This window comes from Hetaerina americana, unplaced genomic scaffold (genome assembly GCF_022747635.1).
Source record: "Hetaerina americana unplaced genomic scaffold, ioHetAmer1.1.p SCAF_1, whole genome shotgun sequence".
NCBI lineage: Eukaryota > Metazoa > Arthropoda > Insecta > Odonata > Calopterygidae > Hetaerina > Hetaerina americana.
The window spans coordinates 72,399,630-72,413,607 of NW_027286069.1; the positions used below are offsets into that span (position 1 = coordinate 72,399,630).

A 13,978-nucleotide genomic window follows, 5' to 3' on the forward strand; every position below is an offset into this window, starting at 1 on the left:
AACGAAAAGAAAGCTTCATGATATAGAATTTTAACAAGAGGAACGGTTTGAAGCTTATCCCAATAAAATTAAAAAGACACTGACATGCAACTGATATTTGATGATTCGTGGTTTAACGACCTTTCGCGTCAATGTTAGTCTCACAAAATGAAGATGGTACATCCTTTTACAGCGGAAGAAGGGAAGAGAATGGAATAAACTTGGAAGAGGAAAAAGGTAGACGAAACTGTGGTCTCAAATGCATATAATTGGTGGATTTAGGTAAAAATATTCTCAAGATTGCACTTCACATTTAAATACCAAAATACCTGCGATCCCGATGTTCCATGAATCACAGAAAAGTCAAATCCTCTTCATTAAACAACATATATAGATATTCAAAATTCTTCTGACCTTGCCAGATAACACGAGTAACTTAATAATTATTGCAAACCATTCGCAGATCGAGTGGTCTAAATATAGAATAAATATTATAGAGACCGATAATAAAGAATACTTTTTAACCATTAGCTATCAAGCTTTCTAACAATTTCAGTTGTCTACAATAATCCTAGCATGCTCAAAAAATATATTATCCTTTCACTATTGACAGAAAAACCTTCGATTAACATGGATATATTATTCTTGAGAGATGTTTCCACACAAAAATTTAATCTTGAAATGCCAAGTGCAGCAACAAATAAAATATGGTGCTTGAAGCGTAATGGCTTAATAAATACTTTCATCTTTTAACAAAGGACATTTCCACATAACCTAATAGATTACATTTTATCTTAGTGATTATGTGCTGATAAAATTTGATCGGAATTCTCCAACCTTGCGGCCGCACTAAGGACGAAGTTCTTATGTCCCATTGAGTCCAATACTTAAAGTAACACGCCGATAATTTCATATGTTGGATGCATTAGTAAAAGCAAAACGATGCTTCTAATAAACTGCGGAAGATACCGCGACAGTAACTTGCAACTGAGCCCGCTAATGCAAGACTTTCAAAGAGTAAACATCATTCGATTTGACCGGGATTTGATCCCAGATCCCGGTTAAGGCGAATGATTTTTACACTTTGAAATTTTCGCACTGCGATGCTTCCATTTTCTCAGAGATTAACCTCCCTTGCATGCAAAACCACGAATGTATGTAGTTAATAAAATAACGAATTGCGTGGAATTCCGGGTTTGCCATTCAGTCCATATTTGGCAGATGTGAAAATGGCAGATCCACTCCCCAAAACACATCTATTCAAATCACGTACTCACTGGAGCAGTCTCTTCTGCCGGTTTCATTTCTCATGAAAGGAAATATGAAGGCATTTTACCCAAAATCTAATGAAGCTTGAAAGGTGGAAAAATGTCACTGGAGGAAAGTACCTATTTATCCTAACTTTCTTTACCTTCTGTTTCAAAAGGAAATGCCTCCCCGTTTATTGAAAATAATTTCTCTCAGGACGCTCTCGAGCGATGCAATCATCATTAAAAATTCTAAATATATCGATTGCCCCTTAAAAGGACATCATGCACCAAAAAACATTTCATACTGTATTTCACATTAAGAGATTTTCCTCCATATCAGTTTAAATACGGCTTCTGTAAACACCGGAACAAGATGTTTTAACTGTATTTTTATGAGATTATTATTCGTCCACATTATTTTTGCTCTAACGTATTTTAAATCTGACAATATACACACCCGTAGCTGTGAGTGCATGGATAAGTACGAGTATATGTATAGCTCAGCTCCTTCTGTCCTCAGAGGATGGTAGGTGGTTGTGCCACCGAAAATTTCGAAATACATGAATGTTATTTTTTTTGCTATACATATTTATTTTGATCAACGCCAATAAGTAAATACTAGCGATTTATCAACTGTATGTATCATTATATATTAATGTATCACTATACATTTAAATTCATTTAATTATAAATATAATATATTTAAAATTAAAAATCGCTATTATTCAATGATTAATAAAAATATATGAGATAGTAACAATGCTTTCCTCATCGTTTTTTGGTCGCGGAAGCCGAATTCTTAACGAAAGTTTATTGTGAACATTTAATTTCCAAGACACAGCTGGAGATATCGTAACAGTAACTTTTGACCGAGTCATCCGCTAATATGCATTTCAATGCAACCATTTCAGAGTGTAAAAATCATCCCGGTCAAGGCGAATGATTTTTGCACTCTAAAATTGTTAAATTGGAACATTTCATTTGTTCACTCGCTCGCTCATTTTCTTTCCGCTATTACATTCTTTAGCATCAATAAATCCCTTTTACCTATCTTTTGAAAAAGGAAATAGCACCACTTAAAAGATTATCTCCTTTCGGATGGCCGTAGGTCAGCATTGTGCGTGGATAGTTTTCACTGGAAAACTTCACGGCCGTAATGAGAATCTACAAAGCGGTACGCAAAGGTAGAGGAAAAGCAAAATGATTCTTCGTCCACACGAACATTGCGGCAAGAAGTCTTCAGGTTTAATATGTTTAATATCTTTTGCAAGGCGATGTGAAGCTGTGGAAGCGCTTCTCACTCAACAGACAATAGAACCCGAGCGATAGCAAGTCTGAGTAGACTGCTTGCGGTCATCTCACACAGGCGACCAACACACGTGATTGTTACGCTCGTTAAGTTATTGGATGCAAAAATATTTATCTGGACATTTCATATTTTTCGTCAATAATTTGCAAAAATGTTTTTATTTTTTTCGTAAAAAACACGTGCTTTGAACCATGTGGAAGCATCAGTTTGCTCATCTGCATTCGCACCATGTAAAATTAAGGAGAGTAACGACAGAATACAATCGTATCCAAATAAAATGTATTTAATATAGCAGTTCAGAGAATGCAAATCACTCAACTCCAGTCACTCCAGGAAAAATTTGTGAATGAAATGTTAACAATTTCAACGAAACCATATATCTCCATACCGAAGCGTTCTAATTCGCAGATTTCCACGGAAATAAATTCGAACGCATTCATGACATTGTTCCCTGGCAAGATAAATGAAAAATCATTTTTTATTTAAGTACTTATGTCGCTTAACGAGGACCGAGCCTGTCAATCGAGCAACGCATACGCCTACATACTAATCCAAAGGTCATGGTTAATAAGTCCCGCCCGGTCATGCGACCTGTAGATAGTTTGCACGAGGAGTCAAGAGCAACCTTAGGGGTTTCGAGGAGCAGAAGGGCGATCAGAAAACACAACTTATTAGTGATTTTATTATTGAAATATACATGCTCCATTAGCAATAATGTTCATTTTTTCATGAAAATGTTAGAGAGACATTCCAACGATGATGCTATTTTTTACGATGTTATGCGGCATCGCGTAGATTACGGAGCTGGGATGAAATTACTGCTTGCACTGCAACGAAAACACCTGTTCGTATAAACTCTGTATCCCGTTATTACGGTATAGAAGGTAAAAAAAATCAGGGATATGATTAAATAACTCTGTCTCCATCTTCATTTACATTAATTAGATAACGAATGTACCAAAATATCACTCAGAACTCGAAGGGAAATATCTCTTAAGCCTGGAGATGTGGTTAACGTATTATTTTTTTCGATCATATTCACTGATGTAAGTAATTGATAATTACAAAATACTCATGGATTCAAAATAAAAATATTTTGCACATCGTATACAAAACATTATCTAATATAACGACTGACATAATCTCCTGCGAAAAATTCGCAATGAACAGGATACAAAACATTGTAAATTCAACTTTTTATAAAGGAAGCAATCGACAAAATTAGTGATGGCAAGTGTTTTAAGAGATAGCATGATAAATCCTAACTATGATACATTTTTGGTCCAACTAAATGTATACAAGTGGTCCTTCGGACCTTCACGCACATCAGCGGAATGCTGTTTATTACGAATACTATAAAAAGTTGTAATTTCAAAATAAATCATTAACACATTCTATTTACTTGGTCACCAGGGTATTGTTTTTTGATTGCGATTCGGCCCAAGGTAATGTCATTCATCTTATTGTTGTCCATAACGGATTTCAGTCCCCCATATATGCATGTTAAGAGAGATATGTTTATTTTTATGAAATTGATAGTCCCTCCATTGACGCTTTGAAAGATTTGCAAGTATTCCGTACAGGTATGGTGCATTTCAACACAATGCATAAATTGATAGGGGATAGAGGTCATTGATAAGATAAGGATTTTCTTTATTGGACTGATTTACTTATGTAATTCTTTTACTTTATTTAATTTCGGTTTTTTGTCATCTCTATGATTCGCTGATTGACTCGTTTGTGACTAATCTGTAGGCATCTCCTCCCTTCTCTTACTAGACATCACAGTCTCCCTGAAGGATATCGCCTCGATAATATATCTAGGAGATGACAGCTTGATCCACGGAGGTGGTGCCTAAACTAATTCAAATCCATGTCAAAGCAAGGACATAATTGTAGTTGTAATATGAAACACTACCAAATAGTGGATGAGAATTGCGCAGCCACATGTTCATGAAATTTCCCATGGCAGACATCGCAATTTGGAAAACGTAATAAAGAATAATTAAAAATATGTTGAACATATAACTAACCGAACTAACATCGGCACATGCTTGAAGTAATTAGCAAGCTATATAATACCGAAAGATCCTCTTTTAAAAAATATTTTCAGAAAGTGACCATCTTGACGACTAGAATTTCCACTATCCCTGACAGCAAAGAGAAACCCAACAGCCTTCTAACGCAGATACTCTCTCTCTTAGTAAATGAAATTTTTTATACTTGAATGGTTGAAAAGAGTCAATTTCACTCACCGCATACATTAATAATATGAGGTTCCAACAGATTACGGACATCACCGATGTGGTTACTTTACACTAAAGTAATGATAAATATATAAACTATGTGATGCCGAGGATGCATGTAAGGTGATTTTAAGTCCGGAAATCTACCCTACAGTAACAATCAGTAAATAACTAAAGCTTCTGTGAAAATATGAAACTTCAATATAATACAAGAAACTGAGAGCCCACTCGTTACAAAGAACTTCATGAAACTACCACTAAGCTGAATGACGCAGCAACGAGGGAATGGCAGGCTTTCACTCGTTAAATCAAAGTCTTACGATAAATAGGAAACAAAAAATATCATACTACCTTGATCAAAAAGTTCCCGGAATATCCACCGTGTGGCGCTCCCATCGTTCCGATTTGAGTTCTGTATTTTTTGTTAAATTGGTACATCTGTTGTTGATATTCCCTTTAAATCTTAGTGTCATAACTTGACATTTGCAAAAGTTACGTAGCCAAGAGTACATCTATCTCTGTGTGTGTTGGCGATTTTTTACAATTGCAGAAATGGATTTAAATTTGCAACAACGAACTTGTATTAAATTTTGCGTAAAAAACGGATTTAGTGGCGCACGGACGTTGGAAATGTTGGAAAAGTGTTTCGGCAACGATTCTCTAAAAAAAACGGTCGTTTACCAGTGGCACGAGCGGTTCAGAAGTGGTCGTGAGTCAATCGAAGATGATGAACGCAGTGGCAGACCATCGACATCGAAATTCGGTGAAAAAATTGATAAAGTAAAAGAAATGTTGGTCAATAACCGCAAATTAACCATCAGAGAAATAGCGGAGGACTTGAACATTGCCTATGGATCCGCCCAAGACATTGTGGTTAATGATTTGGGTTTCCGTCGTGTAGCAGCAAAGTTGGTGCCAAAAGACCTCAATTTCATGCAAAAAAGAGACCGTGTTGACGTCGCAAAAGACATGATTTGCGAGGCTGAATCCGATCCCACATTCATCAAAAGGATCATTACTGGAGACGAGACGTGGGTTTATGAGTACGACACGCAATCCAGACATCAGGCAAGTGAATGGCGTTCACCAAATGAGCCGAGACCAAAAAAACCACGTCGTTTTCAGTCAAAAAAGAAGGCAATGCTGACGGTTTTCATGGATTACAACGGTGTAGTGCATCATGAATTTTTGCCAGAAGGCCAGACAGTAAACAAAGAGTATTATTTGGGCGTTATGAGACGTTTGCGTGAAGCAATTCGCCGAAAGAGACCAGAAATGTGGGCAGAAAACTCGTGGATTTTGCACCATGATAACGCACCGTCGCACAGTGCTATCATTATTCGTAATTTTTTGACGAAAAATGCAACAAATACCATCCAACAGCCACCGAATTCACCTGATTTGGCTCCCTGTGACTTCTTTCTGTTCAATCGAGTTAAAAAACCATTACGGGGAACGCGTTTTAGCAGCCGAGAGGAAGTAATGGAAAAATCGCAGGAAGCACTGATGGACATACCGAAAACCGACCGTAACTTTTGCAAATGTCAAGTTATGACACTAAGATTTAAAGGGAATATCAACAACAGATGTACCAATTTAACAAGAAAAACAGAACTCAAATCGGAACGATGGGAGCGCCACACGGTGGTTATTCCGGGAACTTTTTGATCAAGGTAGTATGGTAACATCAATTGTTTGGCACATTGGGTAATAATATTTCACATCACGGGTATTTTATTACTTGTACAAAATACATGAACTAATGGTGCAGGCATTCAACTATCTAGAAAGGCTGCTGGATTGCATGCAAGAGACAACTAGTACAAAACCTAACCAAGATTCTGATGGGATTAAACTTTATTGGAAATAATCAAAGCCATATTCGTGAAAATAATCCCAATGGCTCCCAACCATAATGTCATCCTCTGCGGTTAGCTAGGTACAAGTAAAAATAAAGCAATGCACTTACGGATAATTTGTAATTTATCAAAAAATGCAAATGAAAGACTAGATCCTTCCTCGGAGCAATAAAAAATCCATTTCTTATTTATCTCTCCAATGAGGGTCGCAAATTTCTTACAACTAAGGCCGCAATGACAACGGAAGTAATCTCTTAAAAGCTTCTGGGAGGAGATCCGATGTCCAGCAGGGACACCTCCGTTTATCATATGCCGGGGACGAATTTCCCGCACCGAATTCGAAACCGATAGAAGGTTCCGTTTTTGCGAATCGACGTTCCCCGTTATACCTCAGTCGGCGGCGCTCGCTTCCGCCCGCAATCAACTGTGAAATAAATTCCCAGAGAGAAATTCTCCACTACCTGGAACACAATCACGACGCCGTGAATTGATAATTACCAGCCCTGCGCGCGGGAATGAACTTTTGAAACTAAGCAAAAACCCGACAGCGCGAGAGAGAGAGAGGGAAGAGAGAATTGATATATAAGTGAGGCAGCAGGAGCCCAGTTTGAGGGCAGGGTCAAATGTAACTGCTCGCACAACGTAACACTGACCTTTAACCTCAACCGGTTTTCTCTACACCGGCAACAAACCCCTCACCCAATGTTGGGCGGGAACAAGATTGATCGACATCAATCCCCCGAACCTACTTCTTGAAATATCGCCGTTTTCCATTTGCCGGGAGGAACTTAGGTGAGCCGTGGTCACGACCGTTGGAATTCAAGCGGACAATATGATTCCGAAATCGTACTCATGCCTCCACACCAGTGGTTCCAAAAGTGGGAGCTACCGCCCACAGTTAGGCGGTGCTCTAGTCTTTGAGGGCAAAAAGAAGCAAGGAAACGGCAGGGGAGCGCCGGAGGATCCTAACAATGTGACATCTGCGAAGACTTGGTAACATTCCTTTTGCCTCCGTTTTAAAGTTTCGCTTTTTAAGTCCACCTTATTTCCCGCATCTGAAAGTAATTTAAACCATGTGTTTCCTTAAATCATAAAGTATGAACAGTTGAAAAATATTTCTAAGTCTTTCTCACACAAGGAAAATTTTTGAAGGGATTTATTCTCATTTGGTCTATCGTTGGCACAAATTCACGACCCTGAGTACTTCGGCAGAAATGCTCAGTGCGAATAAAACAGGTGTGAATCCAGAGAGGAATAAGCTCATCTGATAATTAGATTCGGTGGTTTAATATCAACTACTTACCCGGATAATTATTTTACAAACCATTCGGTTCCAACGATATTATCAAGGGCGAATTGGTAAGTTATATTTCATTCATCGCATGATATCATTCTTGTTATAGTACGAACATATAATTTTTTGTATTAATTTATGATGGCAGTAGTTTATTTAGTATTTAATTAGATTACGAAAATAAACGGCCAGTATATTGTTTATGTGTTCATGAAATGATAATAGATAGTTCAAAAAGAGGACATTTCCTCTCATACTACGTATATATATGATTGAACTTTCCCTTTGCCGCTAAGATATCAATTAAACAAATTCCCGGTTCACTGATTTAAGTCACAGTTTTCCTGACATTGCGCATTTCCTTGAGGCATAGCTTTTTTCAGATAATGGGTAATATTCACAATAATTCTTTGTATACAAAGAAAACTTTGGAAATATTTCACCTTCACGAGTAAATTGAGTAGTAAACATACTTCTTCAACAAAATCACTCTTAATAATATATCATCATATGAAAAGGTGGTCTTGCTATGGAATAAACGTTAGTTGAATCAACGCACAAGAATCCAAAAATTGAATTAAAGCCAATGTCACCGCAACAGCCCCTTGAACTGCCTTTCTTATGAATACAATTTAGGGAACTGCATGGACTAATATGATTCATAACGACGGAATAGGAGCCAAAGAAATATTATTTCATCCTCACCTGACTAAACCAGTAATAAATAATAAATCGAATTCGAGAGGAGCTTACTTTGCAGCCGATTTTTGGTTTCTCTATAAGAGACGGCAAAAGTGCATGTGCAGACCTTTGGCACAAACTCCCAACGCACCATTTTTGAATTCGCGCTCGTGTGATAAATTTATTGCATTTGTACATGACACGTATAATATTTATATGAAATAAATAAACTGCATTAATATTTTCAGTTTACCCGAAATGAAACTATTACCGTTCAAGAGCAAAATACCGTGTGTATACAACCTTTTTTCCCCAGGCATGCAGAACAAACACATGTATCAGCCTTGCTTATATATGTTGGAAATTATGCCGCAAGCACATAAATATTTTGTTTGGCTGTTTTTCCTACGGTTATCAGTAATTTAATTATAAAGAAACCACTTAAAGATTAATCTACGTCATATCAGTTAACTCACATGTAAATTCTATTTAGTTAACTATAAAATAATAAATTTCATTAAATTTTACTTTAAAAAAAATAATTTATAAGCCTTTACTGTAGAAACAGCATGGCAGGAAATGACTCATCGTAGAAGAAATGTCGACAGTATAACGTGGATTATCGTAAGTACGGATTTACAGTGCCATCAATAAATAAACATATGCCGATGTATTAAAAAGAGACGTTTCAAGCATGATATGGTGGAGTATCATGATTAATTAAAAATTGGCAATTTTCCTGAAACTTTTCCTTCCTAAACCTGATGATGATGTAGTTACATTGAAACCGGTCGTATTAAATTTCATTTGATGGACAATTGCCAATTTCTAATTAAACATGGCTATCTGCTTAATATGCGAAAGTGTGTTTTCAAATGAGGCGATGAAACTTTCCAGACTAATTGACCATTTTTGGAAAGCACATCCTCACAAGACAGAAAAGACTAACATTATTTCAGTCAATTCGTGACAGATTGCAATTCGTCCAACACTTTCAAGTATGCAGTGTAACGATTCAAAACATATCACTGATGGTTTGCGTGTATAATTCAATATATCACTATTAATTGCCATCCCTGGAAATCCACAAACAGTTGGCGAATAACTCATTTTACCAGCAGTAAGTAAAGTCCTGAGTACTGCTCTACATAAGCCACTATATGATACAATAAAAATTATTCCATTAAGAAACACTTTAGTTCAACGACGAGTAGATGAAATGACTGAAAATGTGGAAGATATATAGTATTGTGCAGCATCCTGAGAACAACAAAATTTGCATTACAGTTGGAGGAATCAACTTTGCCAGGCAATGAATCTGTGCTTCTACCTAGCGTATGCTTTATCAAAGATGAAAATCTATCCCAAGAGTTGCTGTTTGCTAGGCTATTAGAAACTGACACTAAAGGGGAGTCAATATTTCGTATCGTAGAGCACTTCTTCAGGGGCAAAAAAATTCCACTTTCTAACATATAGTACTTGCTGTTGCGACGGACGGAACTCCGTCAATGACTGGTCGTCTCCATGGTTGTATCGCATATTTGATAAAATATGTACCAAATGTTTTTGCTATTCATTGAGTCATTCGCCGACAAAATCTTATGGCTAAAATACAGAGTGATCACCTACACAAGTCCTTAAACATTGTAATTACAGCGGCGAACAAAATCAAAGCCTATACTCTTAATGATCGACTCTTTCGAGAAATGTGTAATGAAAACGACAAAGATTTCAAACTTTTGCCACTACACACGAAAGTCCTTTGGCTATCAAAAGCAATTGCATAAAGTGCTTCTATAATCTTTTTGCAGTTTTTTGAGGGGAAAGATGCTTTTCTCAGCGACAACCTTAAAGAGATAAGAAGTAATGTTGCATTTTTGTCTGAACTATTTGCAAAGTTCAATGGAATGAATTTACAATTGCAGGGAAATGATACTAACCTAAAAAGGTGAAATCTGTGGTGGCTGTGTTTATTTCGAAGTTGCTTTTATTTAAACGCAATATAGGTCGCCTCGAGCTTCAATTCCCTTCCCTGCTTAAGCTATAAGAGCAAGCTGGTATAGGTGATGATGATTTGAGAGACTTCTATGACCATTAAGTCACCATGCATAAAAATATGACCCAGCGATTTCCAATCTTTTGTTGGAAATTCCATACTGGGTGATAAATCCGTTTCTAGATAGTGAGGAGGTTGAAGTATTAGAGAAAGAATTAATGGACTACAAAATGACGTTGAATTGAAATCAAATATTTTAAAAAAATTATCAAAAGTTTTGGTTACAGAAAGTTTCCGATCGTCATCCTGCATTATGGATGGTGGTTAAAAACTTCTTGCATTTCCGACTTCATATATAGCGGAATGTTGTTTTAGTGCAGTCATTCAGTTTATATTCAAGCATAGAAATATACTTCAGGTTTGTGAACGCGGTGATTTAAGACTCCTGCTAAGTGATATTAAGCCGGACATTAGAAAACTGGTATCAGGTCGTCAAGCCCATCCATCCCATTAAAATTTTATTAGATGGAAATATGTCATTAAAGTAGGAAATAGAATCTCCTTCAATGATTTATACATCATGAAAAACTATCTTAGACCATGAAAAAATAGTCACTTATTTTGTTTAACTAATTTAAACAAAACATGATTGGTTATTCTATTATCATAAATTGAACATTTTCATGATATATAATTGATTATTTTAAGCAAAAAATGACATGTAAACTTCCAAAAAAGCTTTCTTAAAATTATTTGTTTAGATAATGTTTTTATGTAAAAAGTATATTCTCACCAAAGTTCCTTTCATTGTGTATTAAGTCTATAACATAAATGTGATATGAAAACTATAGATCTATTGGATTCTAAATAAACATTAGCTTAGTCATTGTTTTTAATTTAATTATTTCAATGTTCCTCATTATTATTTGGAAGCTACAGATTAAGGGGCGTTGAGTATAGGTTTATGGATCCAAGTGCGGTGGCTCGAAAAAGTCTGGGAAACACTGCTCTACACTATTGGTGAGATTACTTGGAAGTGGAAGACACTCTGTAAAGTGTTTTACTAGCCATACTGGAGAACTGAGAACTAATTTTGAGCTATATGATTTCACTGGATTGTTATCGGTAAATAACGTCCATGTAACTTCCCAGGCAAGCCCCGATGCACCAACACTTGGGTTCTGCCAATCACCTTCAATAAACTTAGTATAATTTTTTCTTCGATACACAACGAGCTTTTTTGCTTGGTAGATATATTGCAAATCGTTGATAGATGGTTTGTTAAAACTTAATATAGATGATGTTGATAGACGCGACTAGGATTGTCGCCATATCCATCCTGTAGGTCTCATGACTGGTCGTGGATATGCAATTTTTGTTGTTTTTTCGTCAACTGCTGAAATGATCGTTTTAGGATGCAGTGTTCCAACAGCAACTTCAGACGGATATGAGCGAAGAATAGTACACCCTTCACCAACCCAAAAATCTTTTAGTCCCATTATAACCCACCCATATTCCGCATTTGAAATATTCGTCGCCAAATTTCACAATTTCATTTAAAATAATTGACTAACAATAGTGAGTGCTATTAGGTAACCCAGACACTGGACTAGTAACGAAGAAGTATTAACAAACAAGGAAGACAGACAGTGACTTGGAAACTAAAGCACGTCGATGGCGTTATTCCGGCCTTTTTCAATTAAGTCACAAAGACATCATCTATCAGTCTCCCGTGCAAAAAGATACTTAACGAGGACCATCATCGTACACACATACTTCTAATCATATGAATCATTCGCCATACCAAAATAAATGAACATATCCCCCTTACACCACATAATTTCCTCGCCTTTAAAATAATATTGTTTAATGCTAGCATTAAATTGAATTCGCACACACGTCCATCGGCAAAAAATTCAACCTGATTTACGCATTTCTCGGTGGATGCTCTATTATTACAATCATTCAGAACGATAACGCCAAAAAGAGTTATACTATCATGATGATAATATGATGAGTAGAAATTAAAATGGTAGCTTAACAATGCTCTCAAGAAAAGGCGTCGGAGAATTTTCTTTAAATTCCTAATTGATTGTCTGAATATGACACACCATAACAATCAAATGTGAGAATAACGTGGATGCAATAAAGAGGAGGAATAACGTCTTCATGACAGCAAAGTCCTCAATTGCCTACACACAAAGAAAGAAGCTCGTCTGGAGGCAAGAGCAGCAAAGACAATAATCTTAACGACTACGACACGTTTGTGGGCGTGAACCACGCCGCCCCTTCGCCAACGCCGGCATATCCAATCTCATATTTCCATCAGAGATTAGAAAAAGAATCGTGTTCCGGAAACACTTTCCCTCCAAAAGTCAACGTAATCACAAAGAATCCTCATTTACCACGTCACGCGAACAAGAACAGAAAATTTAATGAATTACTAAATATGTACCCAGGCTGTGGTCTCTCCAATGTTACTTTACCTATGATACTAAATTTGTTGTGAGATGTGAGCGACAATGTATTTTTTGTGGCCAATACTCCCCCTTCCGAAAACAATATTAATATTTTCTAAAGAAATCTCGAGTAGGGACCACCATGTCGCTTTCATTTTGATTAGCCATGATTCGAAGGAGTACCTCTAAATTGTCATTTGCCATTCAATCAGAGACTTTCATTGTTTCGGGAAACCAACAGACAAGTTCCCCGCTAAGAATTATGATCTGATCATATGGTATTCCGTTGACACACATTGAAAGCGAATGGTTGCCATAGCAACGCTCTCTGATGAGGCAGAAAACTTGAACGGGATTTCCCAGCACAATCATCTTCCTCGCCCCGCCTCCTCCCTCCCGTTCGACGTCTCCCTTTCCCTTCTTTAGCTACATCACATTAGGCTCGGCGCTGAAGGACGCGGAGTTACAATCACTTCTCAAACGATATCCCCCAGAGCCTCGTAGGAACCAGTGCTGCTGCATTTCGTTCATGGAATTGATCAAATGGTCCATTAGCGACTCAAATATTCTTGAATAGAGAATTAAGCCTTTTGAAAATTTGGTGGAAGATTACAAGACATGTGATTGGATTAGCTCACGACTTCGTTTTCCCTCTCGTCTCACACGGTCAAACCAGGGTTGGAAAAAAACACGCGTTGAAATGTTCACATTTACAGTTTCCGACGTGGAATGAATTCGCTCTCCCGTGCATGGCGGGAATGCCGAGGGTACGCAAGATGGACTATCGACGGCAGTTCATCAGGATTCGCCACGTGCTCCTGGAATCACATCGTCAACGATCACCACTGCAGATGTTCGAGCGAATGCAAAACAACGCCGAGAATGTGTCATGGTTCAGTGCCCTG

At 37.2% G+C, this 13,978-nt stretch overlaps 1 protein-coding gene across 1 annotated transcript in view; it reads right to left on the bottom strand.

Moving 5' to 3' along the window:
* LOC139685851 (uncharacterized transmembrane protein DDB_G0289901-like) overlaps positions 1-13,978 on the bottom strand; it is a 109,053-nt gene that overhangs the window by 74,603 nt on the left and 20,472 nt on the right. The window lies entirely within an intron of this gene.